Genomic DNA, 26,918 nt, shown 5'->3' on the forward strand with positions numbered 1-26,918 from the left:
TCCTATTTTCTGAATGGAATTAAATATGTATGTATATATGTATTATTGTGTATGTATATATATGTGTATATATATGTATATATATGTGTATATATATATATATATGTACATTTAGGATAAATAATGGCTACTTATATAGCTTGTATTGGAGGAAAATACCAATGTACTCATCACATTTACTGCCTTAAAACAAATATAATGCTAATTAGATTATATAAGGATAGTTTCAGTTTTTGTCTTTAATAATGTAAACTGATTTGTTAACTTCAACTCAGTCATATGTATGTTTAAATATAAATGATCTATTTGCATTGTGATGTTTTAGTTCTACACTTTTAAAAACAAACATTTGTGTTTTTAATAAAATCAAGATGAAAAGACTTGATGCATTATTTTATGTTTGTGAAGAAAATGAAGCAACATGCTATGTGAGGGTCACTCATAATTATATAACGCATGTGAAATATACTGCTATGAATCCCAGAATGATGAAAAGAATAGATTGATGACAACAAAAGCATTATTCCACTTAATGTTTGTTTAAACTACAAAAGCAGATTTCAGTTTTATTGAAAAATAATTGATATACTTTACTGTATAAGTTTAAGAAGTTGAGTTTGATGGTTTGATTTGTACATATTGTGAAATAATTACCCAAATAGATTCAGCTAACATCCATCATCTCCTATAGATATACTGATAAAAAATAAATGAAAAAAATTCTCCTTGAGATGAGAACTGTTAGGATTTACTCTGTTAACTTTTCTGTATATCATACAATGGTGTTAACTATAGTCATCATGTTGTACATTACATATCTAATACTTTATCTTATAACTGAAAGTTTGTACCTTTTGAGCATCTTCCTGCACTCTTCACTTCCCCCACTCTTTGTCTCTGATAAACACAAGTCTGATCTTTTGTGTTTTTTAAATTTAAATTTTTAAAGATCTCCACATATAAGGGAGATCATACAGTACTTGTCTTTTTCTGACTTATTTCACTTAGCATAGTGTATTCAAAGTCCATCCATGTCGCAAACAGTAGGCTTTCCTCATTTTTTATGGCTGAATAATCTTCTATTGTGTATTTGTAACACAACTTTTTAAGTCCATTCATCCATCAGTGGACACTGAGGTTGTTTCCATGTCTTGGGAATTGTAAAAAATGGTACTGTGAACATGGGTGTTCACATATCTTTTTGTAGTTAGTGTTTGCATTTCCTTTGGATGTATACCCAGAAGTGGAATTACTGGATCATATGGTAGTTATATTTTTAATTTTTTAGGATTCTTCATACTGTTTTCCATAGTGCCTGTACCAATTTATAATCCCACCAACACTGCACAAGGGTTTCCTTTTATTCACATCCATGCCAGCATTTGTCTTTTTGATGATGGCCATTCCAGCAGGATTGGGGTGGGTGACATCTTACTGTGATTTTAATTTGTGTTTCCCTAATGACTAGTGATATTGAGCATCTTTTCATGTACCTGTTGTCCTTTTGTATCTCTTTGTTTGAAAAATGTCTATTAAGATTTTTTGCCCATATTTTAAATTGAGATTTTTTGTTTTGCTATTGAGTTGTATGGGTCCTTTATATATTTTGGCTTTTAACCTCTTATCAGATATATGGTTTGCAAATATTTTTCCAATTCCATTGGTTTTATTTTTCCTGTGTTCATGGTTTCTTTCGCTGTTCAGAAGCTTTTTACTCTGATGTAGTCCCACTTGTTTATGCTTTTGTTCTCTGTACTTTAAGGTGTCATATCTTAAAAGTCATTACCAATATCCATATTGAGCTTTATTCCTATGTTTTCTTATAGGGGTTTCAGGGTTTCAGGTCTTATTTTCAGTCTTTAATCCATTTCAAGTTAATTTTTGTGAGTTGAGTAAGATAGTGTTTCTGATTCATTCTTTTACATGTGAACATCCAACTATCTTAGCACCGTTTATTGAAAAGACTCTTTTCTGCATTGGGTATTCTTGGCCCCTTGTCAAATATTAGTTGGCCATATATACTTCTGCTTATTTCTGGGCTCTTGATTATATTACATTGATCTATTTGTTTTTATACAAGTAATTTTTCTGTTACTATAGCTTTATATTATACCTTGAAATCAAGGAGTGTGGTGCCTCCTTCTTAGTCTTTTCTCATGATTTCTTTGACTATTTGGGTTTTTTTGGTGATTCCCTATACATTTTTTCTACTTCATTTTTGAGATGATAACCTAACATTTAAATATTTTAAATAATCATCCACTAGGTGGTGAGGAAATTAGAGTTTGTGATGCGCTTCCAAGAATTTCATTCGGTCGGGGGAGATAGTCTTTCCCATTTCTGGTGCCATGGGCATAAAGGCACACTCTTTTTTAGTAATTTCATTACTCCTGACTATATTTAAGATACAAATAAATTTATGCTCATAAACCTTACTTTCAAATAACATGTATCAGGACACTTTGATTTTTTTTTTCTGTCAAATAATATTGCAATTCATCATTTAACCTAAAGTATTTTCTTCTAATTTTATTTTAGAGGAAGTTTTTCTATTTATGCAATAACTAATAAAGAAAAGTTCTACAGTCTATTAATTTAACCCAAGGAACAGTAACATGGAATGAATCAAATACTCATTGAAGGTGACTGGGATGGAGTTTAAGGAAATAATAAATGTATATTTTTATGTATACCTCTGTTCCTTCCCCTGGTGTCATCTACACAGTAGAACCATAAATTACAATCCATTCACTGCTTCATTTTATGAGTAAAAAGGTGTGAGGATGTTCATTCAGTTGGGAAATCAAATTGACTTCATAACTCCATAGTGAAATCATGGGAAATGCTACATAGTTGCTGTTTTGAAAATATATTTAAATTTATGTATGCATTTTCAGAAATATTCATCTCATCTCTACACATTTAATAAAAGCAATTTATTCCAATATAAATCATTTTGCTGTCATTGTAATATCCTCAGGAAATAGTTCAAATTTAGTTGATGTTCTAATATGGGAAACTGAGGCATCATGAGATTAACACATGAGTTCAGTTTTGCTTCTGACTTTTTTTTTCTACTGTATAGGAAAAGAGAACATAGTTTTCTGTCATCCCACCTATTCTGTCCTATTCAGGAACATTTCTGTCTACACCTGTTGACAAACCCCGGGTCATTCACATACATAATTTCACATGTTTAGTTTGTAGGAGATAAAATCACCCACATATAGCTTAGGCAGTAATAACATATTTGAAAATAAACTCTTGATTCTTTTCTTTACAATCTATGCTGCATAGTGTTTTCCATGTTTGTCAATAGAAGCTCTATCCTCCCAGTGTTTTCAGAAAAAAATATTTTGAAATATATACATGTTCAACTCATTCTTGACTCCTCTCTTACTTCATATTGTGTTAGTCAGGAATTATTGTTGATGGTACTTTCAAGATATATCCAGGATCTGACCTCTTCCTGTCACTTCACCCATCACATATATTCATCCCTGCGACCCTGTTAGCATCCTAAAGATATTTAGCTGAACAAAATCTCACAGTCTATTAGGAAGTAGTGAGGCTTAAAAATAAGACGTCCGGACAGGGCAGTATAGGAAAACAAAGTATAATTTCTAAGATTACAAAGGGCAGAAATAAAAATAAAGGACAGAAAATAAAGGGCAGACTCAGCATAAAGTTTATTTTTGATTCTTATACTTTAAGTAAGATGATAGATTAAACTCAAAAAGTGTTCTTTTCATATTTGTATAAGCACCTGACTGATTTGCATCAATATGTGCTCAGTGCATATTCACAGATAAATTTTAGCTCAGTTTCTTGGTAAATATCTATTGAATATTTCAAAACATGCACTAATATTGACACTAAGGTGTTTTCACATAATGCCTATTCTGATGATCACAACAGCCTTGCAAATTTCTATTGCTATTCATTCCTCATTGCCCATGAAGATGCTGTCTTTTCTGTATGTTCACGTAATCCTAATCCTCTGTGCAGAGGTTTGGCAAACTTTTCTGGTAAAGAGTCAGATAGTATATATAAATGTATAACCTTACTTTGCTTGCCATGTAGTCTCTGTGGCAACTACACAACTTTGGCAGTGCAGAGAGAAAACACTCATAGTAAATAAGTGTAAGTGAATGGATAGGTCTGAGTTCCAAGCTAAATTTGTTTACAAAATTAGATGGCAGGGCAGATTTGGCCCATAGGCCATAGTTGGATGACTGCTGTACATTAAAAGGTTATGGCAGTTCCACTTATAGAGAAAGTGCCCTCAAAACTTTATTGAATTAATGCTTATATTAGTTTGGTAAGTTCATAAAGTTTTACAAACCTGGGAAGAATAAGGATTTCTAAAGAGCACTGTGAAATTTTTAAAATTAAATCAATAGGAAAGTAAGTGAAAATACCAAATATTTCCTTTAGCCTTCTAAAGGATTATATTAAGTAATACAATATATATCATAAACATCTCTCTCTATAAGATTAATTGATGAAACTTAGTTTATAGCCCTTTAAATTTATGTCATTGTACATAAGCGTGTGTAATATGCTTATAAAAGAATTTATAAGTTGACTTGTTTGCTATAATTCAGAAAAACAAACTGATATGGCAAAATATCAAATGAGTTTCTTCCATTTTATGTATGATTTAGAGTAAATATAGCACATATTCATATGCCATGTTCAGGCTATACCTTTGTTATATTTTTTATTATTAAGTAGAAAAATACATGCAGGATAATTTTGGTCATGAAAATTGATAGAAATATTTTAAATATCATTTTCCAACATATAATACCATTTGCAAAAACATTCCTTACTTTGGAACGGCTAAGTGCACTTAATATAATTATTTATGTGTTTAATATGCTATAACTAGGGGCATGTTTTTATGGTAGCTATCTAGTTTTGATTATTAAGGATGTTATAAGCACCACATGTTTAAATGCAGAAAACAGAACAGCTAAATTCAAAGGCTTATGAGTAGTGAAAAATAAGCTAGCTGTTCACATACCCCTGGGGCTATGGATTAGTTACTGTGTATTTCAGTCCCTTACTTTTGGTATGCTTTTGAAATGTATTGTATATGATTTGTGTTGAAAATCTTGGGTGTTACATTGATTTTATTCAAGGATTACAGTTCATCCAACTTCAGAGTTGTTATCTTGGTATCTAAAATTTCTAAAATTGCTTGCCAAGTTCTAACAACAAGCTGTATAATCCCAGATCAGACACTGCCTCCTGTGTATTATCCAACAACAAATTGGGTAGAATAGCATATCAGTAAATTAAGTATCAGAGTAAGCATTTTTATGTACAATGCAGATTTATAATTATAATTTATTTAATCACTAAAAACAATCTTATCGTTATTAATTTTTTTCTTATTTGTCCTTTAAAATTTTTAGGCTTAACACAGCTCATGCCACCTAAATTTCTTACTAATTAATTTCATAGCAAGTGTTCATTCATTAACATGATGCTGTATCCCTAATTCATATTCCAAATTTGATTTATGTTTCAATATGATTTGAAAAGAGGAGATTTGGTAAATTTATTAATGTATATTTCTTTTATAAAGGTCAGACAAAGGGAAATGTCTTACCCTCAATCATAGCCCACAATAATTATGTTTTCAATGTTTTGCTTAAAGTTTGGGGGAGAAATATTATCAACTCTTTTCATCAAAAGCAAGAACAATGATGCTAGGTCTGTTGGTTAAAGGTAAATGCATAATACAGTCAATGTAGACATAGAGGTGAGGAAGGGACAGGAATATTAAACTTTGTTATGCCTTCTTGTATAAACAAATACAGGAATATCAAAGTAAAAGAGTGAGGGACGATGATTGCTGAATAAGGTACTTTTCAGATTGTGGATGTTATGTTTTTTATTTTTTATTATTTTTGTGACATTGTTGTTGTTTTTGTTGTTGCCGTTTTATGGATTGAATTGTGCCCCCCCAAATTAATATGTTGAAGCCCTTTATCCCCAGTGTGACTGTGTTTGTAGTCAGGGCCTTTAAGGAGGTGATTAAGGTTAAATATAGTCACAAGGGTAAGGCCCTCATCCAATAGGATTGGTGTCCTTGTAAGAGGAGGAAAATACACCAGAGATGTGCACATAAAGAAAAGATCATGTACAGAATACAGTGAGAAGGCGGCCTACTGCAAGCCAAGGAGAGAGGCTTTGGGAGAAACCAAACCTGCTGAGACCTTGATCTTGGACTACTAGCTTCCATAATTGTGAGAAAATAAAGATATTAAGCATATGCTATGCTTTAAAATACCTAGTCTGTGATGTTTGGTTAGGGCAAACCTTGTGGACTAATTCAACAGGTGTATAACACATATATGGGATTAAGTATTGCTTAATGAATTTCCATATAGAACATAACCCATGAAACCACTCCACATATTAAATTACATAAATTTATCAGCACCTCAGAAACTCCAGAAAGTATCTTTCCATTTACTCCATAACCAAAGGACACACACACGCACACACACACACACACACACACACACACACACACACAAATAAAACCTGTGTTATACACTATATATATATATATATGTATATCAGTTTATGATAAGTACTCTTTTATCTCTAACTTATTTAGCTCAACACTGTGCTTCTGAAATTCATTTGAATTGTTGTTAATTCCTATATTTTACTCATTCTCATTAGCTTTTACCATCTGTTAGATGAATGTAATACATACATTTATTCATTCTACTCTTGATGGACATTTCAGTTTGAGACTATTGCAAATAGTCCTTCTTTGAACATTCTTATATATATCCTAAGCTGAACAGATACATACAGTTATAACTGATATAGCTAATGTAAATATAATATACATATATATTAGGTATATAACTAGACTTAAAATTGCTGGGTTCATATATTCTTTTGACTAGATTTATAGTATTATTGCTTCATTTGTGACCATGACCAAAGCTGGAAGAAGAGACAGAAGAATGTGGAATCTTGTCATGTTCTGTTATGAGGATTTTACTGTAAGGCTACCTATTTCTTCTTAGAAATAGGTCCCATTGGTTTAAAGTCATTAGAAATGATATTAGGATCATACATGAGAAAGTGTGCGTGTGTGTGTGTGTGTCTGTAATTAGTTTTGGAATGTGAGAATAAGTCTTGCATAAATTCAATCTCTTCTGAATCACTTTCTTCTATATGTCCTCATATGTTGTATTTTATAATTTTTTAAACGTTTTTATTAATTTTTGAGAGACAGAGCATGAGCGGAGGAGGGGAGGAGAGAGAGGGAGACACAGAATCTGAAGCAGGCCCCAGGTTCTGAGCTGTCATCACAGAACCTGAGGTGGGGCTTGAACTCACGGACCACGAGATCCTGACCTGAGCTGAAGTCGGACGCTTAACCGACTGAGCCACCCAAGCACACCCTCATATATTGTATTTCAGAACCTTTATTGTCATGTCCACATAAGTTAATTTCTAAGTCTCCTTTGTCACTATGCTACTAACATGCATAAGCATTATCATATCAGTGTTTGCATCAATGTTGGAGGGTAAATTAGGATGTAGGAACCATGTCTCTTCATTTAAAAATATGAGATATTATTTAGTAAAAGCCCAAACTAAATATTTCATTGAATAATTTAAAATAATTCATATTTTAAATTTTAAAAGATGTGAAAAAATACTTAATAAAAGCCAGCTTCCCTTCTTTACATTGTTTTTTTTTTGGTCAGACATTCATTGTCTGTCATCTTAGTGATTGGAATCTTTTTTGTTTGCTTGTTTTCAGATTGATGTATCCCAAGTTTCTCCTTACCAGTATTTCCATTTAATTTGATACCTGAGATATTTTCTACATATAACAAATACTATCGTATTTTCCCTTGTGTCTCTGTTATCCAAAAGAATCCCTTCTTGACTCCATATTTGCTCTCTAGTTTCAACTTGAGTAATCCATATTTGGCCTAGCATCATCTCCCTTTTCTATCTTTAATGCATCTTCAACACTTTGACTTCCCTTAATTTCATTCTGTGGGACATAGTTTTATCCCTTGGTTTTTGTTCTAACATGGATATTTACAGCTCTGACTCCTTTATGTTCAAGACTGGACATTTTCTAAGGTTATCTCTTATGTTCCTTTCTTTTATGTACTTGCAAGCTGTCTCTTGACTCTCTCATCTGTTCTTAAAATTTAAATACTACATCAGCATAGAGAATATAAAATTGCATTCCAATTTGAGTTCCAAAACACAAAGACTCAGATCTGTTGTTGATGTGAAATAAAACACTTTGTCAGGTACACAGATGATGGAAATAGTCTGTCCCACTGCAGTCAGGTGTAGTCATGGCATGTTAAGCACACTTATGTTTTGGTCAATTCTACTTGTAATAGTTATAAGTTCAAGAGCTTTATAAACGAAATATGTTTGTGTTGTTTATCACCTGAATCATCCTAAGGAAATTAGGTTCTCCACCTGAATCCTATGTTTCTCATTGTGAAAATGGGGAAAATGACACCTATTATGTTGTGATGACTTATATATAATTGTGGTATTAGTAACATCTCCATATAGGAGCAGCAAATTGCTCAAAGTCAGGTACAAGAATCATAAAAATACTTTCTTTCTCTCTTTCTCTACCAACTTCAAAAATGCAAAAACATACTTGAAGGCTGCCTGATAGTCCAGCGAGAAATCGGGGCTATATGGCTTTCACTTCCTCTAGGTCCTGTAGAATTACTTTAAAAATGCAAGGACTAGGGCTGGACTTCAGGTATAGTGTAGAATGAGCACAAAACTTATATGCAGGCTGTGGCTGTGACTTTATACAAGGCACTGAGATGTACAACACTTCTTTCAGTATGAGTTGTCCCAAGGACATTGTGGTTTAAATACATTTCTGAGTACCAGGTTCCAGATTTATGTTTCTTTCTCATTGTTTAAAATGAGCTGATTTAAATCTTACAGCTTCTAAACTTGAGGGCACCATATTTATAAAATTGTTATATTGTGACAAATGTTTTAAAAGAGTAAAACCTCTTTTTTCTCCTTAAAAAAAAATTGGTAGCTTAGCTCTGACACATTACATGATTGCCTGCCTAAATATCTTTGTACTTCAGATTATAAACATTGTTTTATAGTATAAAATACTTAAAGGGAATTTAATAGAAATGCATTTTATTTGTTAGATAATTAGTCGGTTGCTTTTAAAAAGGAACAGTTCATTTCAGTATAAGGTAGCATCCAGACTATCAAGAAATGTGAAGCATTTGATAGCCTGCTTATTTTGCTTTTATTTTGCAAGTCTTTTGCATACTCATACGGGGCTTGCAATCTCTGACATTATCCAGGGACCTGAACTATCATTTCTTGAAGCAAGATGGATGTTTACCCTGCTTGGGAGGCACTTAACATGGCAACAGCACAGGCAGTGTAAGTGACCTCTCTCTGGGTGGAAGCCTCGAGTGTATACATAGATTAATGTGCTTCTCCAGAGAGTGATCACTGGGCAGATTCTTATTAGTCAATTTATTCAGTTGATTAAAGATGACTAATCATATTGTATTTTGAAGAACTCTCTTAGTTATTAATTTGAGCCACAGAAAACAGGAGGGCCAGTTCACCTTAGCTACAGAAATTGTGTGCAGAGAATTAGACACTGCACATTGCCACGCATGGGCACTGGTTAAGCATGGGGAGGGAATATAAAGTTTCAGCTGTTTTGTTCTGTCTAGGTGCAAGTGCAGATAAGCCTTTGAACTTTAAGGCATATAGAATCTGTAGTTAATTGATGGAAAATTTACCTTCTTCTCAAGGTGCATTTTGCAAAGTGATTGTAAAGGTGCTTGCTGAATGCAAAATGGATTTAATAGATAATTTGGATTGCATTGACTTTACACTCATTGTGATTTAAACGGAAACTTATGCTAGCAGGATTGGATTTTAACATTATATTGTTTTGTGAATGTATCTGTGGATTGTAACATTAAATTGTCTTATGAAAGGATCTGTAGATATTGATATAGAAGTGTTTATATTTTGCAAGAAAGGTTTGATGTGACATACTATGCTTAATTTGAAGTGCAATTCTTTTTGATGATAAACTATTTGCGTAGAAAATCATAATGTTATTAAGACAAATATTTTAAGCATAAAATTCTTTAAAAATAATCTTTAATTCTGTCAAATTTCTGACAAAGTATGAGGCAAACCATTGTATCTCCAGAATGTCTTGTAGGCGTGGGGTTAGGGCCGTTATCGACAGGGATGTTGTCCTAAGTCTGTGTTTTCATAGGGTACACACTTTTATTTTTTAAGAGATCTGTAAAAATATCTTATTTTAAAGTTATGTAATTATTTAAAGCATTAAGACAATGTAGGACACTAACAGAATGGTATTTGAAAATCCCAATTCTAATGCTCAGAGGTAACAACAGATTGGGCATTAAGTCAACCAGGCATATTTTAATATACTGATCTAGATACACTAACAACTACTTTATGAAAGCAGAATCAAATTATATAGACTATATTTACTTTTAAAAATGATGAACAGAGATATGGGTTTGTGTAAGAAAGCCTCAGCATGTTGACTGCATGCCCACTGCCTTCTCTGTCCTCTGCATCCCTTCAGATATATCATGATGTAAGCAAAATCATGGGCACTGGTCTAGACTGGGAGGGAACAGTTGACACCAGAGGACAAAACCTAGTGACCAACTGTGGAAAGCCCTGAAGCAAGAATAAGACAGCATTTTCTAGAGATACTTTGGCCCTTAGGGATGTAAGAAAAAGAACCATTCTGGCCTGAGTGAATATCTATGGAAGGACCTGCTGACATACTCCCAGTGATCCTAAGGCTGAGGACCAGGGTTCGCTCTCTTGACCTCTGCAACTGTTGCTGATGCAACTGTGCAGGTGACGAGAGAAAAGAACAGGGGCAACCCTTTCCACTATTGTTTAGGATTCTAAACATGTCAGTTCCAATGTGTGAACGTTTTCGTACTTGCCTTTTGATGCATATTATGAGAGTTTCTATAGGATATATATTTCAAAGTAAATTACAGAGGTTTCTAGTTGTCTTCCAGTATTAATCATCTCCTTTTTAAGGTAACATTGGATTTCTTCATGTTGCACTGGGCACATGGTTTCTCAAAATATAAGTATACTTTTGCCCAAGTTGTATTCATATGTGCCTAAGTACTGGCCAATAAAGATAAGATACTATAATATACTGGTTTGTCAAATTAGCCTCAGACAAATCAAAGATCTAACCCATGATTAAACTTTACCAGTAATTTAAAGTATCAGATAATCGCAAGGTGTTATAAAAATTGGTCAAGGACTTACAATGAGCTTCCCAGGCTACTTCTCATTGCGTCCAACTTGTTGTATCCTGACTTCAGTGTGAGCTTTCAGGTGATGTGTGCAACTGCAAATCTTACACAGAAGAGAGTCATTTCAGTTATAAAACATTTCCATTTTATATTCAGTGAGTGATAGAGCTTCAGTGACATTTTCCAGGGAACCATTCCCCATAGATCCATAGATTTTATGTTTGTTTCTTATAAACAATCCTAGACAACCTGCTAAGTATCTCCTGCTAAATGTGTCCCATAGATACTGACTCTGCTGCCTGCAAATATCATTAGTTTGCTTGCCAGGAAGTCTGTGATTAACATGCCTAAAAGGACATTAAAACAGGTCACTGACTTCTTTCTTTCCTTTAAGGTGGATTGGATTCTTAACTCTTTCCTTCCCAGATGTATAAGCAGAAGCAGTCCCTAAATCCTAGGCAGTATCATTTGCATTAGAGAGTTTTCTTCTTCCTTCTTCATTCCAAGTAGAGTGTGGATGTAGTGGATGGAAATCCGCCAGACCTTTGCAATGGAAACTTTTTGCCAAGTAGACAAACAAGATAAAAAGAGTCTGCATCCCTGTAGAATTGCAGGGACATAGCAGTACCAGCATGCCAACTTCCAGCCTTTCTCAGTATCAGGGAAAATTAACTATCTGTTTAAACTCCTGTTATTTAATATGTTTTGAAACTCTCATATGACTCTAGTGACAAAACTGAAAAAAATTAGAACCCAGCAGAATACTGCACATGACAGAACCTATACATGGCTTTGGAATAAGAGAAGAAGATAGGTTGGCAATCTGATGATGCTTGTTAAACAATGGAAGTCATATTATGACATTAAAAATATTTATTTATTTATTTTGAGAGAGAGAGAGAGAGAACAAGGGAGGGGCAGAGAGAAATAGAGAGGGAGAATCCTAAGCAGAGCCCAATGTGGGATTCAATCCCATGAACCATGAGATCATGACCTGAGCCAAATATGCTTAGCCAACTGAGCCACCCAAGTGCCCCTATTACATTTTTGGATAGAGTCACAAGCAGAACTAGGGGGAATAGTTGAAAATCAATAACAGCCTTAGTTGTCCATTTTTTCTACTTCTAATCCTTCAAGAGAGAAGTACTCTATTAGAATTAGATAGTCAGTCTTTACATAGAGAGAGAATGAATGAAGCCTTATTAAAGGAAACATAATTGGTGGCTAAATGTGTAGTTTGGAACCTTGGCAGATTGAAGAAATGGCTTTTTTACTCCAAGCCATATCCTTATATAGATTTTGGTTGGAACTCAGAAGACTTAGCAGTTAGTAAGATTAAATATTTCTGGCTTACATCCTGCTGGGTGTGGCTATGTTACTAAATTTTGCCAAAAAATGTAAGAAGATATAATTTGGGAAATTTGGGGGAACTGACCTTAAATGAAAGGGACATTAGAGTATCTTTTTTTTTCTAATTTTCTGTTGGTTGAATGTTAATATAATTTCTCGAGCTCCAAAAACAATTTTAGAACCTGACTTGGTCTTGGGGATGGAAGCCAAATACGGTAGAGCAACATGAATGTAGAAGCCTGACATTCTGACCAAATTGATGTCCTGGTTTCCCACACTTCTCGGATAAGGGAGAAGATCAAATTCTACTAAGAAACTTATATTATTTGAGTTGCTTCTGATACTCAAAATAAAACCCAACTAAGGAATATTTGTGAGAAACAAAGTGCTAAAGAAACATTTACAAAAAGAAGGTCAAGAAATATTAAGAGAAAATGACAAATAAACAGAAATACACATTCCATTTACATACATGCCAATTTTGTGTTGAAAACACTAAAGATAAGGTACAATAATAAACTAATAAAAGACAGAATAACAGAATAAATTAAAAGAAAATCAAACTTGGACATACATAATAGTGAAACTTCAGAGAAACAAAGATAGATAAAGGGAACCAGAAAAAAAAGACTGATCACTTACAAAAAGGGCAGACCCATGGGTAACTTCTCAGACATCAACAACAGCAGTTAAAAGTTAGTGGAATAACATTGTCAGTGTCCTCAGAAAACAACTGCAAAATAACCATACTCTGTTTATTTTTTTTATTTTATTTTGATTTTTAGAAATTGCAGTTGGATTTTGCTAACCTCCATGGATAGGATCATAATGTTTAATTCCTTTGATTGGTGTATGCATTGAATCATATTGACGAATTTGTAAGGTTTTTCTCTTTTTGCTACATTGTAATAATCAATTTTCTAAAATTTAATTAGGACTTTTCCATAAGTCAGGTAGTATATAGTCTCCTTCTCATTTATTTCTTGTATTCATTCTTTATCAAGTTTTAGAATTAAAGTAAATCCAATGTATTTTTTAAATGTATTGAACTTTTCTTTTTTGTTCCATGGGGTAAAGTAATATCTATGCATGCTTCAATAAGTGATAATTTTTCCAATACTTAGCCAGTTACAGTGAAGTAATTGTTCTTCAAATATATTTTCTTGCCCTCCTTTGTACCTACCCTATATGCATCCTATACTCCAAACGTCCAAATTTATTTTAATGTAAGTTCATGACTAGACTGTGTGGGATGTCTTTCTTTAGTGTTAATGTCTTTATTTTGAAGAATCATTCCAAAGGCCATCTCCTTAATAGTAACTTCCCTAAACACCACATTCAGACACATGTATACTGTCTCCATCGCAATTCACATATCCCATTAGAGAACCCCAGTGGAGTTATTTGTTCAAACGTCTGCCCAGTCCTCTGAACAATTAGTTACACTATTAGATCCTCTGAGTTTTTGACTGAGAAAAACAGTGGGTAAAATAGACAATCACTTCAGACACCACAAAGTCTAATGTATTTTTTCAGTACTGTGCTTCTCAGGTTTTGAAAACAAGAGATACAGAGAACTGAGAAGCATCCTTTTGATTAACAGAAGCTGACTACTTTTACAGAATTAACTTTTTTAAAAAAGTGTTTTTTTTAACATATATTTATTTTTGAGAGTCAGAGCATGAGCAGGGGAGGGGCAGAGAGAGGGAGACACAGAATCAGAAGCAGGCTCTAGGCTCTGAGCTGTCAGCACAGAGCCCGACGCAGGGCTTGACCTCATGGACAGCGAAATCATGACCTGTGCCAAATTCGGGCGCTCAACCGACTGAGCCACCCAGGTGCCCCTACAGAATTAACCTTTTTAAAAATTTCCCCATGTCAAGAAACACAACAATTGATGATGCCACGTGTCATATTTGTCTATTGCCAAAACTGAATATAGAGTTTGTACATAGTAAGCAAAAAAAAGAAAAAAATGGTGTTTGTGCCTGATGCATGTCTAGTCAGTAAGCACAAGTAGCACGGCAGAAAACTTTGAGGAAAAATAAGCACTATTAGAAATCAAAATGAGAAAATATTAGCCCCACAATCTTTCAAGGTGATCCTTCTTACATGTATATTAAGATGGATTTTTTTGCAAGATGAATTTAGAACTACTTTGGACATTTAAATTTGATTTTCCTAAAAGAGAGAAATTGCATTAGTGTGTTTTGTGTGTCTGTGTGTGTTGTGTATAAGAGAGATTAGACTTTTAGCATCATTGTATCATTGAAGATACTTTCGAACAAAAAGCAATGACAGTGAGTGAAGACTATGTTAATGTTGTACTTTACTGCAAGAAGTGAGCTTTTATTTATGTGCATTGCTAGACCCAACAATCTTCTTAAAATTATTTGGGTTGTAAACCCGGGATTCTACTTTTGAAATCAATCCTCCAATCCTTGGAGCACATTGTAATTTACTTTTTTATACACATCTAGTTAAGTAGTGACTTAAATTTATAATAATAAAATTATAAGTCAAGGTGAAAGTATTCTGAAAGTGACTTTCTATCATTTTCTACTGTGTCTCATTTTTGATCTTGAACACTATCAGGATAGCGCCAAAGCTTTAATTTAAATGTTTGAGAAGCAGTTGGCAAAAAGCATTTTGAGCCTGAAGCAGTTATCAAGACCTCAGGAAAATTTTGAACATCTCTGAAGTGTTTCTAAGGTATGATATAGGGACTCATATTATTTTCTCTTTTTTTTAATTTTTTTAATGTTTATTTATTTTTGAGAGACAGAGAGAGACAGCATGAGTTGGAGCGGGGCAGAGAAAGAGGGAGACATAGAACATGAAGCAGGCTCCAGACTCTGAGCTGTCAACACAGAGCCCAACATGGGGCTGGAACTCACGAACTGTGAGATCATGACCTGGGCCAAAGTCAGCTGGTTAACCAACTGAGCCACCCAGAAGCCCCAGGACTCATATTATTTTCATTCAAATTCAGAGGGATAAATAAATTTCGTGAAGGGCCCACAAAATGTGCTTTGGATATCCCAATAATACATCAGGCTCACTGGTTTAATAAGAGTTCTCAAAATTTGATCTTTGATCTCATAATTGTATTTCTGATTGTGACATATTTGTATCACACAAATGAGTCAGCAGTTTTATTTTTTAATTTAATTTATTTACTTAAGTTTATTTATTTATTTTGAGAGAAAGAGAGAGTACAGTGGAAAAAAGGCAGAGAGAAAGAGGGAGAGAGAATCCCAAGCACGCTCCCCGCTGTCAGTGCAGAGCTCCTATGCAGGGATGGATATCAAGGACTACAGGATCATGACCTGAGCCGAAATCAAGAGTTGGATGCTTGGGGCTCCTGTCACTTAAGCATCTGACCCTTGATTTTGGCTCAGGTCATGATCCAGCAGTCTTGAGATCAAGCCCCATGTTAGGCTCCAAGCTCAGCGAGGAGCCTGCTTGGTATTGTCTCTTCCTCTGCCCCTTCTCCCTCCCCCAAAATAAATACTCTTTAAAAAATTTAGATGCTTAACCAACTGAACCACCCAGGCACTCCAAGTCAGCAGTTTTATAGTGATCTTGAAAGAGTACACTCTCTCAAATGTCTAAATATAAAGACTTCTCATTTGAAAATGTAAGTGGAAAGAGTTCCAATAAGTGGAAAAGAGTTGGAATAAGTAAATAATTATTTTGTATACTAGCTTTTGAGTTTTCTTGAAGCTGGTAGTATATTTCTTATCAAAAGCACATTATAACATCTAATCTTTATCTATCTACATATTAATTAGGAAACCAAAGTGTATACTAAGATATTATGATGAGCAGTGGGTATTATATGTGAGTGATGAATCACTAAATTCTATTCCGGAAACCTATATTACACTATAGATAACTATAATTTAAATAAAAATTTGAAAAACAAGCATATAGTAAGAAAGGAATCTGTTTTTTAAAGGCTGAAATCAAATCAATGTTTTCTTGCTTCACTTGATTATAGAAGCAAAATCATTCTAAGCATAATATTTTTGGCAACCACTCCTTTTATTTTAAGAATTAATGCATATTTTGTATTAAGTTGCAGCTCAAAGTACTTACTTTTCCGTTATTCTACACTAAATATGCCAGGATGGCATCAATAATTCTATAATACGTTGTAGGAAAAGCACCAACTCTGAATTCAAACATGTTGGTTTGAACTCAAGTTTTGCTGTTTACCTTTAGGATGATCAAGGGAAAATTACTTACTTTATTGGAATCTAATTTCTTTATTTTTAAATCGTAAACACTAATGGTAACAAGGGCTCACAAAAGACCGCAGGGGAACTAAGTATTGACCAGATTATGGTGCAACCCATCATCTAACTAAAAGTTAAAACGGATGGATACTAACCAGAGATCTTTTGCTATCAGATCAGGAACACACAAAAAGCTCATATATTATATTAAAGCTCATTATACTCATTTTGGAGAATCAGAGCCATTTAAGAATATTTCATCAGGTTTATTTTTTATTTTAAACTTAATCTTAACTCTTAGGTAAGTAAACCTAGCTTTTTTTACTTGATTTTCTTAAAAGGTCAGTATTCTTGAGGTTTTTAAGTAATGAATACTCAAAACAATGACAGGTATGATTTATATGTTTTTATTTTAGTGTAAGGTAAACTTTGAGAAGGTTGATGTATTTAAGTGTCAAATGTTAATGTTTTAATTTCTTAAAATATGCAGAAGCAACCATTTTTACAGAGCATCTGAGGTTATAAATCAGCCCTGTACTATAAATGACAACTCTGTCTCCATTATCCACACAAGTATTAATTGTAAACTCCTAATTCCTTTTTTTGTATTTGATGAACAAATATTTTAATATAGCAAGAATTTCTTATGCAAAATGTCTTTGGAAAACCAAATATGTTTTTGGTGGGCTTTTAATATTCTCAGAATATGTACTTAGGCTTTTTAAATGCTACAGTCATTCATGATTTTAATAATGTTTCTATGGTTTCCTTAACATACACTAGGTAAAGCACTATTCTCTGTATTTTGTATGTAGCTTTTTCTTTGGTGCATTTCATGAGTTTTAATGGAAAAACAATGTAAGCTTGAAAAATAATGACTTTATGCAAAAAAAAAAAAAGAAAAAAACCCACAAACAAAAAAAAAGTAGGCAAGGAGGATATTCACCTTTAAAGATGAGAACTTAACATCTTACTTTATAGTTTCTAGAATTTAATTAATTCGAGAAGTTGCTAATAAATACTATCCATGGTAACAGTCATATAACCAAAGTATGAGATAGAAGCAAGAAAATAAAAGAATTCATATTATGAACAGTTATTATGTTACAAACAATTGACATTTAATCCTCACAGCAAATATATTTGGTAGATACTATCATTCCCACTTTAGGGATGATCTTTAGATTTAAGGATGTTAGAGATTTTCATGGCATATAACAACCCCCTCTCAGAGTACGACAAAGCTCACGTCTAATATCTTTGCATTGTAAAGAAAGAAAAATCCAGATTAGTTAAATTCATAATCAGAATCACATTTTAAAAAAATTACCATCTTGTTCAAAGTAGGTAGGAAAGGTAGGCCCATGTAAACATTATGGGTGGAGCTGTGGAGAGACTAGAAAACCCCTGAGTATTTATGGATGTGAACATTTCAGAGAATTTAAGTCATTGCGCATATATTTTTTTTCACTGAAACTTTGATGTTTTACTATGAATCTTGAGCCCAGGACCAATCCAGATATTGACAGAAGGGGTTTGAGCGAATCTAGCTCACTCTTACCAATAAATAATACTTATTTTTACTTTGATTTATATTTGAGTTTGAAATTATGTTCACTTCATGCCACAGTTGTCAAAACTGGATTCTATAAAATCTCTATCTGAGAGAGTATTTTGGTGGTACTGTCTGCACAAGTAGGGCCTGCCTGATCATGTCATACTCACCATATAATGCATTAGGCCCTGTTAACAGGCTGACGTCAAATGCTTTCAAATTCTTCATTTCCATTTTCTTTCAGTGTGAGGCCAATCTAACCCTGTAAAAAAGAAAGAGAGAGCAATAGAGAGAGAGAGAAAGAGAAAGAAAGAAAGAAAGAAAGAAAGAAAGAAAGAAAGAAGAAAGGAAAGAAAGAAAGAAAGAAAGAAAGAAAGAAAGAAAGAAAGAAAGAAAGAAAGAAAGAAAGAGAAAGAAAGAAATTTTATTTTCTCGAAGTTCTGGAGGCTAGAAGTCTGAGATTGAGATGTCAGTGGAGTTGGTTTCTTCTGAGGTCCCTCTCCTTGGCTTGGCCGCCTTCTACCCCTGTCCTTACATGGTCTTTCTCTCTGTGTCCTAATATCCTCTTTTAAAAATTAAAAAAAAATAATTGAAACATAGCTGACATATATCATTTCCAGGTATAGCATAGTGATTCAACAGTTATATATGTTAAGAAATATTCACCAAGATAAGTGTATCACACAATTATTGACTATATTCCCTATGCTGTACTTTTCATGCCCACAAATCTCTTTAAATATGTATTTTATCTCACTCTTCAGACTTGTTGGAATATTATGTATTTTCTTTTGATATTTGATATGTATTGCATATTTTTTTAACGTTTACTTATTTTTGAGAGGTGGGGGAGGGGCAGAGAGAGAGGGAGACACATCATCTGAAGCAGGCTGCAGGCTCTGAGCTGTCAGGACAGAGCCCGACGGGGGGCTGGAACCCTTGAACCATGAGATCATGACCTGAGCTGAAGTTGGAGGCTTAACCGATTGAGCCACCCAGGTGCCCCTGTATAGTGTACGTTTTTAACAGTCATATCACCACACTGATGGATTTCATCACTTGGGAGTTGTGGACACCTTTTGTTAAAACTGGATAGGACAGGCATCAAGGAAAGTAAATGTGGAGTTTTTCTGACACTGCCAGGTAATGGTATTGACAAAGATTGTCTAATTCAATAAAAATCACATGTCCAGGAGTAAAGTAAAAAAAAAAAAAAAAAGCGATAGGTGAAATGAACATAGTAATGGTAATACAGGAGAGTAAACATCCTATAAGAGGAAGTGAACACCAGGGAGTTTTAGCAGAGTACCTGGATTGTAGAGTTCTGTTGTTGTCATTTGTTTGTTTGGATAGTCAGTGCCTAGTTATATATATGTATTATCTTAAATTTCTGAGTCATTTCTTTAGAAGGTATAGTGTTTTGACTTTATTTACTTCATATACATCTACATTTCTAGATTTGAAAGATGACCCCTCAAAAGTAATATCTGAAAATAAAGACAGAAGACTCTTGATAAATTAAAGCAGTACTAGATTGATTTGATGATAAAAATTACTTTAATTCTAAGCAATGTAGTTTACACTTTAGTAACTTTGAGGTGGTGGTGGGATATGGATGTAATGATTTTGTGGAAAAAGATGTAATTATTCCAGAGAAGAGTAATCAGTTAATTCTGGATAGATGAATTGTTTGACAAGAAAACAATTTGAGATAAGTCTAGTATGACTACAAGACACTGAGGGCCTGGACCACATCTGGAAAAAAGGAATAGATGCAAGATATATTACAAAGTTAGCATTTCATGCCAGAAAAGATACGAGTAAATAATTTATGAACAAGCTGTGCATGTACTAAAATTGATAGAAGGCAGGTAATAAGTATAGTCACATCATTGTTTTACAGCTACACCTTGTATTTTCAAAGTCTATTTCTCATTCTCCTGTGTCCTTTCACTTGAATTATCTGACTTCTTTGCTAAGATGAAGTTTCATTTTTGATTCTAATATTTGTTGAAAGAAAATGCTTACCTATATTATATTTAAATTTATTATAGTACCATTCATTAGTTGTGTGTTTCAGTATTTTAGCAATAATTGATCTTTTCAAATGAGAGATATAGATAATGATGGTAGGTAGGTAGGTAGAAACAGAAATACCCAGTTACAGAGGAGAAGAGAGAAAAAAACCCTATTAAAAAGACTTGGAATTCAAATCTTAGTAGCAATTACTTGAAGGCGTTCATAGAATGGGTTTTAATAAATATTTTCAATTTATTTAAAATATCAGAATGGGAGACATGTTAACAGTCTCAATGTTTAGACATGTGCTAATTATTTAACTAATCATCATTTCCTCTTTGTGAAGTTGAATTAATTTAAAATAATTAGATCACCATGTCCATTTCACATTTTGAGCCTTCCTAGAATAAGCGATGAAATGGCAAATGAAATTGAAAAATGATAGCGCCTCAGCTCTTTTCGAAAAATAAATATACAACCAGAGCATGTAAAGCCACTGTCACTTCATATAGTAGCAATCTAGGCTAAAATGAAGATGAAACAGCTTTCCTGCCTGAAATGAAGATATCAACTGCATTAAATTAGATTTTTTTGGTACTTAAGTGAAAGACAGTTTTTCCAGTATCTGAATTACCTGCCTTAAATCACTTCATAAATTGGACTAAACAGTATTGAGTTTGAGGGTTGTTTTTCTATTCCCTTCTGTTGACACAAAGTTCAGTGCTCCATTTCTTCTTTAACTATGAGAGAAGCTGTAATAACAGAGACTATAGACGTAATGTAGAAATGAAATGTTTCAAATTGCATTTGTGTCCCCAATGTCTACTTTAGACTTGTCCCAAGAAAAGCACACATTTTGAAGTAGTTTTAGAGGGCCCTTCTTTTGAATGGATAATAATTTATTTCATGAGGTACACATTTTCTCTTTTGAAAACAAGAGGAAAATAATTTCCTCTTTGTTCACTTTTCAGTGTAATTGTGTAGAGAATATTGGTACTTATACTGATGACTTCAATTTCTACAATGTTAGAATAGATAGTTTAATTGCAAATACTTACATATATACTCTTACTGTTAATCTTCTTAATATTACCATGGTGATGGTCCTCTGAATCCAAGTTTATTGATCTGTACGTAAATAGGGAGGTGAAAAGAAATTTCTACCCCAACTCCTCCCATTATGCTATCATTACATAGACATGGGAAAACTGTTGTAAATACGCTCATGATACAAAGGTAAATAGATTTATGAAAATGAGAACATGGCAGGCAGTAGTAGTGAGGGAATAATTTAATATTCATGTTATCCTCTAAATAATATTGGAAAATCAAAAAAGAAATTCTTAATAAATGTATTCTGAATAATAACAGGAACCTCAAATTTCTATTATTTATGTATTATTAAATCAGTTGTAAACTTTTAATAAAAATTATTTCAAGGGGGATTGAGTGAGATATTGCTTTAATCTAGTCTTATGTCATAAGATCTAAAATACTGTTCATTAACCTCAACACTGTACTTTCAGAACCTACTAAACTACTGAAAACATATAAGTAGAAGTTTCTCAATGAATGCCTATTGAATTGAGTTTATGGTAAAAAGGTTGTTAGTGAAATTGAAGAGTGATTACCAAACTCTTTTTACCAAACATTAGTCGTTTACCGAACGTTTTTTTAATTTTGGCTCTGCATACTGATACCAACTTTACAACCCCATAAATTATATACCTGATTATTTAAAAAACAAATATTTTTATTCAATTTAAAATTAACTCTAGGTTTTAAAAGATTTAACAGCTTGGTCTTAAGCCAGATATATATTTTTCCCTTACATTAGAATTTTCCAAAGTAAAACCAAGATACCTGAACATCCAACTGTATCTTTATTGGATTTAAGTAGTACTTAAATCGATAACATTCTAGTTTAAAAGAGGCTACTTGACTTTCAAGGCATTTAATTAAAGCTACATCCCATTAGTTAGAATAATCTAAACTTGACTTCATCTACTAAGTCATTTGGATCATTTTATCAGATCCTTCCCTTCTGAAGATTGTTGATTTACTTCTTCCTTATAGATCACACTTTACTCACAGAATATCCAACACTTAGTCATTATATGTTTAATTATAAAATACATAAGACAATGAAAAATTTTCTTAGTCTCATTAATGGGTATATGTAAATTCTCACACATGTAATTTTTGTCTGAGATTGTAAACATTCTTATTCCCCAAATCCCATCTTTAGTCCTGTGTTGTCTCATAGCACACACTGTCCCATTATCATTTTTCCAATAACAACAATGGCAGCAATGGCAGTTACTATTTATAAAACAATGGCTATGTGTAAGGCACTGCTTAGGACTCAACATTATTATGTTTAAATTGATTGTCATTAGGTATTATGGACCGTTAGTTGTTCTAAGATAAAATTACATATTTATTTTTGTAGTTTTAAGATAAAACTACATATACATATTTATGAAATTATATTTAGGATGAACAGATTAGCATTACAAACAAATAAAATAAAATGCGACCATCTGGAAACAGCCATGGTAGAGCTGTGTTTTGCTTTGTGTGGTTTTTTTTTTGTATTTTTAATTTTATTTGAGCATGTAGTGTATGTAGTGGCCTTCTTTTTACCACTTGGGCCAGTACTTTTTCTCCAGGCTCTGTCTATTCTTAGCTATCATTATTTTTCCTATTTTTACAATCAAGGGGAGAAAATAGAAACTTATTAGCTTATTCTTTTGAATGTTTTGAAGCAAAATCTTTTACATATGTAGATTACTGGCCATTTGTATTATTTTCCCCTAATTTTCTATTTCTTTCTCCTGTTAGATATGTTGCCATTGTCATGGCTACACATGTTTGGGTTTTCCAATGATATGTTGAAAAAAAAACATTGTCTTAGTGTCCCAAAAACATTAACATAAATAGGTATTTATTGAATAGTATTCATGTGTCTGACACTGTTCAAGAGATAAGGGATAAAACAGCCTGCATAATACATACGGCCCCTCCAAATATGGGACTCATAGGCTAAGGGGAAGTGACATTATGTATTTATAAATGGCATTACTACTCTGAAACAGTAGCCTCGAAACCAGAAACCAAAGCAATTCTAGGAGGATATAGTTCCAAAGTATTTGACAATTTTCTTTGTTCAGTCTTAGAAAGGTCTTTTCAGCAAATTTTCCAGAGTTTATTTTTAATTGCTGATATAGTTTATTTTCCTAAATTTGGCCTCCCTAGTGAGGAAACATTATGTTGATATTTTAATGAAAGAACAAATTACACACCTGGTCCCCCTTCTCCTCATCCTCCTACCCAAGTGTATATTTGAAAAGAAGACAAATGCATATGTATGCATCCCTGTTTAGCTATTTGGAGAACTTGGCATAGGACTACATCAATTTCCCAATATTTCACTCCAGGATTAGTTTCATAAGGTTTCCGTAACAAATTACCACAAGCTGGGTAGCTTAAAACAGCAGAAATCTCTTCTTGTAGAGTACTAGATACTAGTAATCTGAAATCAAGATGTCTGCAGGACCATGTCCTCTGTGAAGGCTGTAGGGAAGAATTCTTTCTTGCCTCTTCCTAGTGAATGGTGATGGCCAGCAATCCTTGGTGTTCCTCAACTATAGCCGCATCACTCCAATTGTTGTCTTCATCTTCACATAATCCTCTTACTTCCATATCTCTGTGTCTCTCCAAATCTCCCTCTCCCTATGAGGACACAGTCATTGGATTTAGAACCCATTTGAATGTAGTATGACTTCATTTAGCTTGCTTACATCTGCTCAGATCACATTTACGAATAACGTCACATTCACAGGTTCTGGTGGACATGAATTTTGGAGGGCACACTATTCAGCTCAGTAATGAAACCACTCAGTCACAAGCAGAACTAGATAACTGTGACTTCTAGTTGGATAAGGACGTAAGAACCCCATAAAACCAAGAGAAAGCTGCTAAATTCTGCATAATTTCCTTTCAGTAACTTCATTTATAATAAATATTTCTTGTCTTTGGTAAGGAGTGAAAAAGGGAGAAATAAAATAAACTTTTGGGAAAAAAAAGAATCCATTCAGAGGAATTGATAATACAGTCAATTAAAGAAAAATCTAGCGTCTTTGAAAATAATTTTAAGGTGGTATAAGGCCCACAGAATCAAATCTTTCTGGTTGTGTTAACAGATAAATTGTAGTTGAATCCAGTGTCCATGCTCAAAACCAAATTAAGAACTTCTGTAAAGGGGCATGCATATAAGTGGCTCAGGCAGACTTTGGCTCTGGCCGTGATCTCACAGTTCATGAGTTGGAGCCCAGAGTCGGGCTCTGTGCTGACAGCTCAGAGCCTGGGGCCTGCTTCAGATTCTGTGTGTCCCCCCTCCTCTTCCTCTCCCTGCTCCCTGGCTCGTGCTCTGTCTATCTCAAAAAATAAACATTAATTTTTTTTTAAAGAGCTTCTGAAAAATTAAGGGACTTTTCTTGATGGGGGGAGAAAGGAATTCTCTAACCCTATCCCACCATTCTATAGGTAATGGAGTTTCAAAGAAATTTCCGCACTTCTCAAACTAACCCCTTAGTCTCCAATTTACCACCTATTGGCACAGTGGCTTTGGGCAAGTTGTTTTATCCATGACTGTGCTTTCTATTGTGAGTCTCCATGCATCCCAGCCTTCATTAAAGCATACTCCGTAGTTCAATCTCTGATCGTTTCTGAAGGCCATTAGCCATAAAACTTAGTTGTCACCTGAACAACAGTAACTGAATGTCCCAGCAGCACTTTAAATTTAATACCATCTATTCCGTAAATTTCATCTTTTTAGCCTGAATCCACATCCTCTCATGTCTCCTAAGGTAATGGCATGCTTTCCTTTAAAGCTTAAAGACATCAGGTCCAATGAACCCATCCCATCAATTTCTTGACAATATCTTTTGATTATATTATTAACAGTTTTGATACTGAAGTATCTAGCATTTAATGAACACTTTCTACATGTCAATAGCTATTTTAAGCAATATTACATATATATGTGTATGTGTATATTTGTACTATGTATGTGTTATATATGAGAATTATTTAACTCTCAAAAAAACCTTATGAAATAGAAGCTATTAGTCAACATATTCTAATGACTATTTCATATTCTAGATGAAATATATTCTAGGTGAAACATGTTCTACTGAAACATATTCTAGATGAAAAAAAATAATACGTACAAAGTCTAGTTTATCTACTCAAGACATACATCTAGTTAGTGAAAAAAAAAGATTCAAATTCAGGCAGGACCTATTTAGAGATGGAAAACCAAGTAAATACTCCTCATATTATTTATTACAATTTATTGCTCTTTATTCATTTTTACTTATTCTGAAATTTTATCAAATGAATCACCTATCAGTTTCTGCATTAAACATACATTTTCTTTTGTGATTTTATTCATGATTCTTTCATTTTCATGAGATTGTCCTCCACTGCATTGACATAAATGTTTCCTTTATCCATAAATTTTAATTAACTCAATCCTTTCCCCTTTTAACTCAATCCTGTCCCCTTTCCCGGGAAGTTATAACTTTTATTGTGAACTCATAACATCTGTTATAGTATATTATATTAATTTGTATTATAATAACTAAACTGTTGAAGTTACTAAGTAGTATATGTTCCAAGCACAATGCTTAGCCTTCTACATATATGTCAAACTGTATATTATTTAATTTTCAAACTGTATACCAGGTACTATAATTATTTCTACTTTATAGACAATAAAACTAAAGTTTAGAGTTAAAATAATTTTCCCAACCTCACATTAGGAGTAGAGTCAGGATTTTAAGAGAGAGTTCAGTGCGATCAACTCTAACATATTGTGTTTACATGGGAAATGCATGGCCATTGTCCAGAAATTTGAATTCTTTTATGGGAGATATGACAGACAAAGTCTTATAAGTAAAATAAACATGAGTAAAATGAATTTTCAATAAAGTCCAAATTAATTTATCATTCAAACTGAGACACTTTGGAAAACAAAGTTATGCCATTGATAATTATGTCAAGTCAACATGTTTATATCCAGATTTGGATTCAGAATCACCCTGAATAAATGGAACTATAACGTAGTTCATTGTCAATACATGAAAGTTAGATTTCCTGCATGCAAATCATTCTTGCACCAGTTTCTGAACCTGAACAGAAAGAAGCAGAATATGTTTCCAAATGTCTCAGATTGCCCAGACCTCCATCCAACAGGGATATTTTGGCCTATTCAGAGTTTCTAAGCTTCTATACCTTGGAGACACCTTAGTTAATGTGACTCAATTTTTAGTGAATCTAGAGAAAAACCTTTTATTCACTGTTATTACAAATTTACATTTTACCTTATCAATC

The 26,918-nt window shown here is 33.3% G+C and overlaps 1 pseudogene; it reads left to right on the plus strand.

The window, feature by feature from the left end:
• Positions 1-26,918, plus strand: part of LOC101093574 — a 78,862-nt pseudogene that overhangs the window by 49,555 nt on the left and 2,389 nt on the right.

This window comes from Felis catus, chromosome A1, assembly GCF_018350175.1.
Source record: "Felis catus isolate Fca126 chromosome A1, F.catus_Fca126_mat1.0, whole genome shotgun sequence".
In the NCBI taxonomy this organism is placed as follows: Eukaryota; Metazoa; Chordata; class Mammalia; order Carnivora; family Felidae; genus Felis; species Felis catus.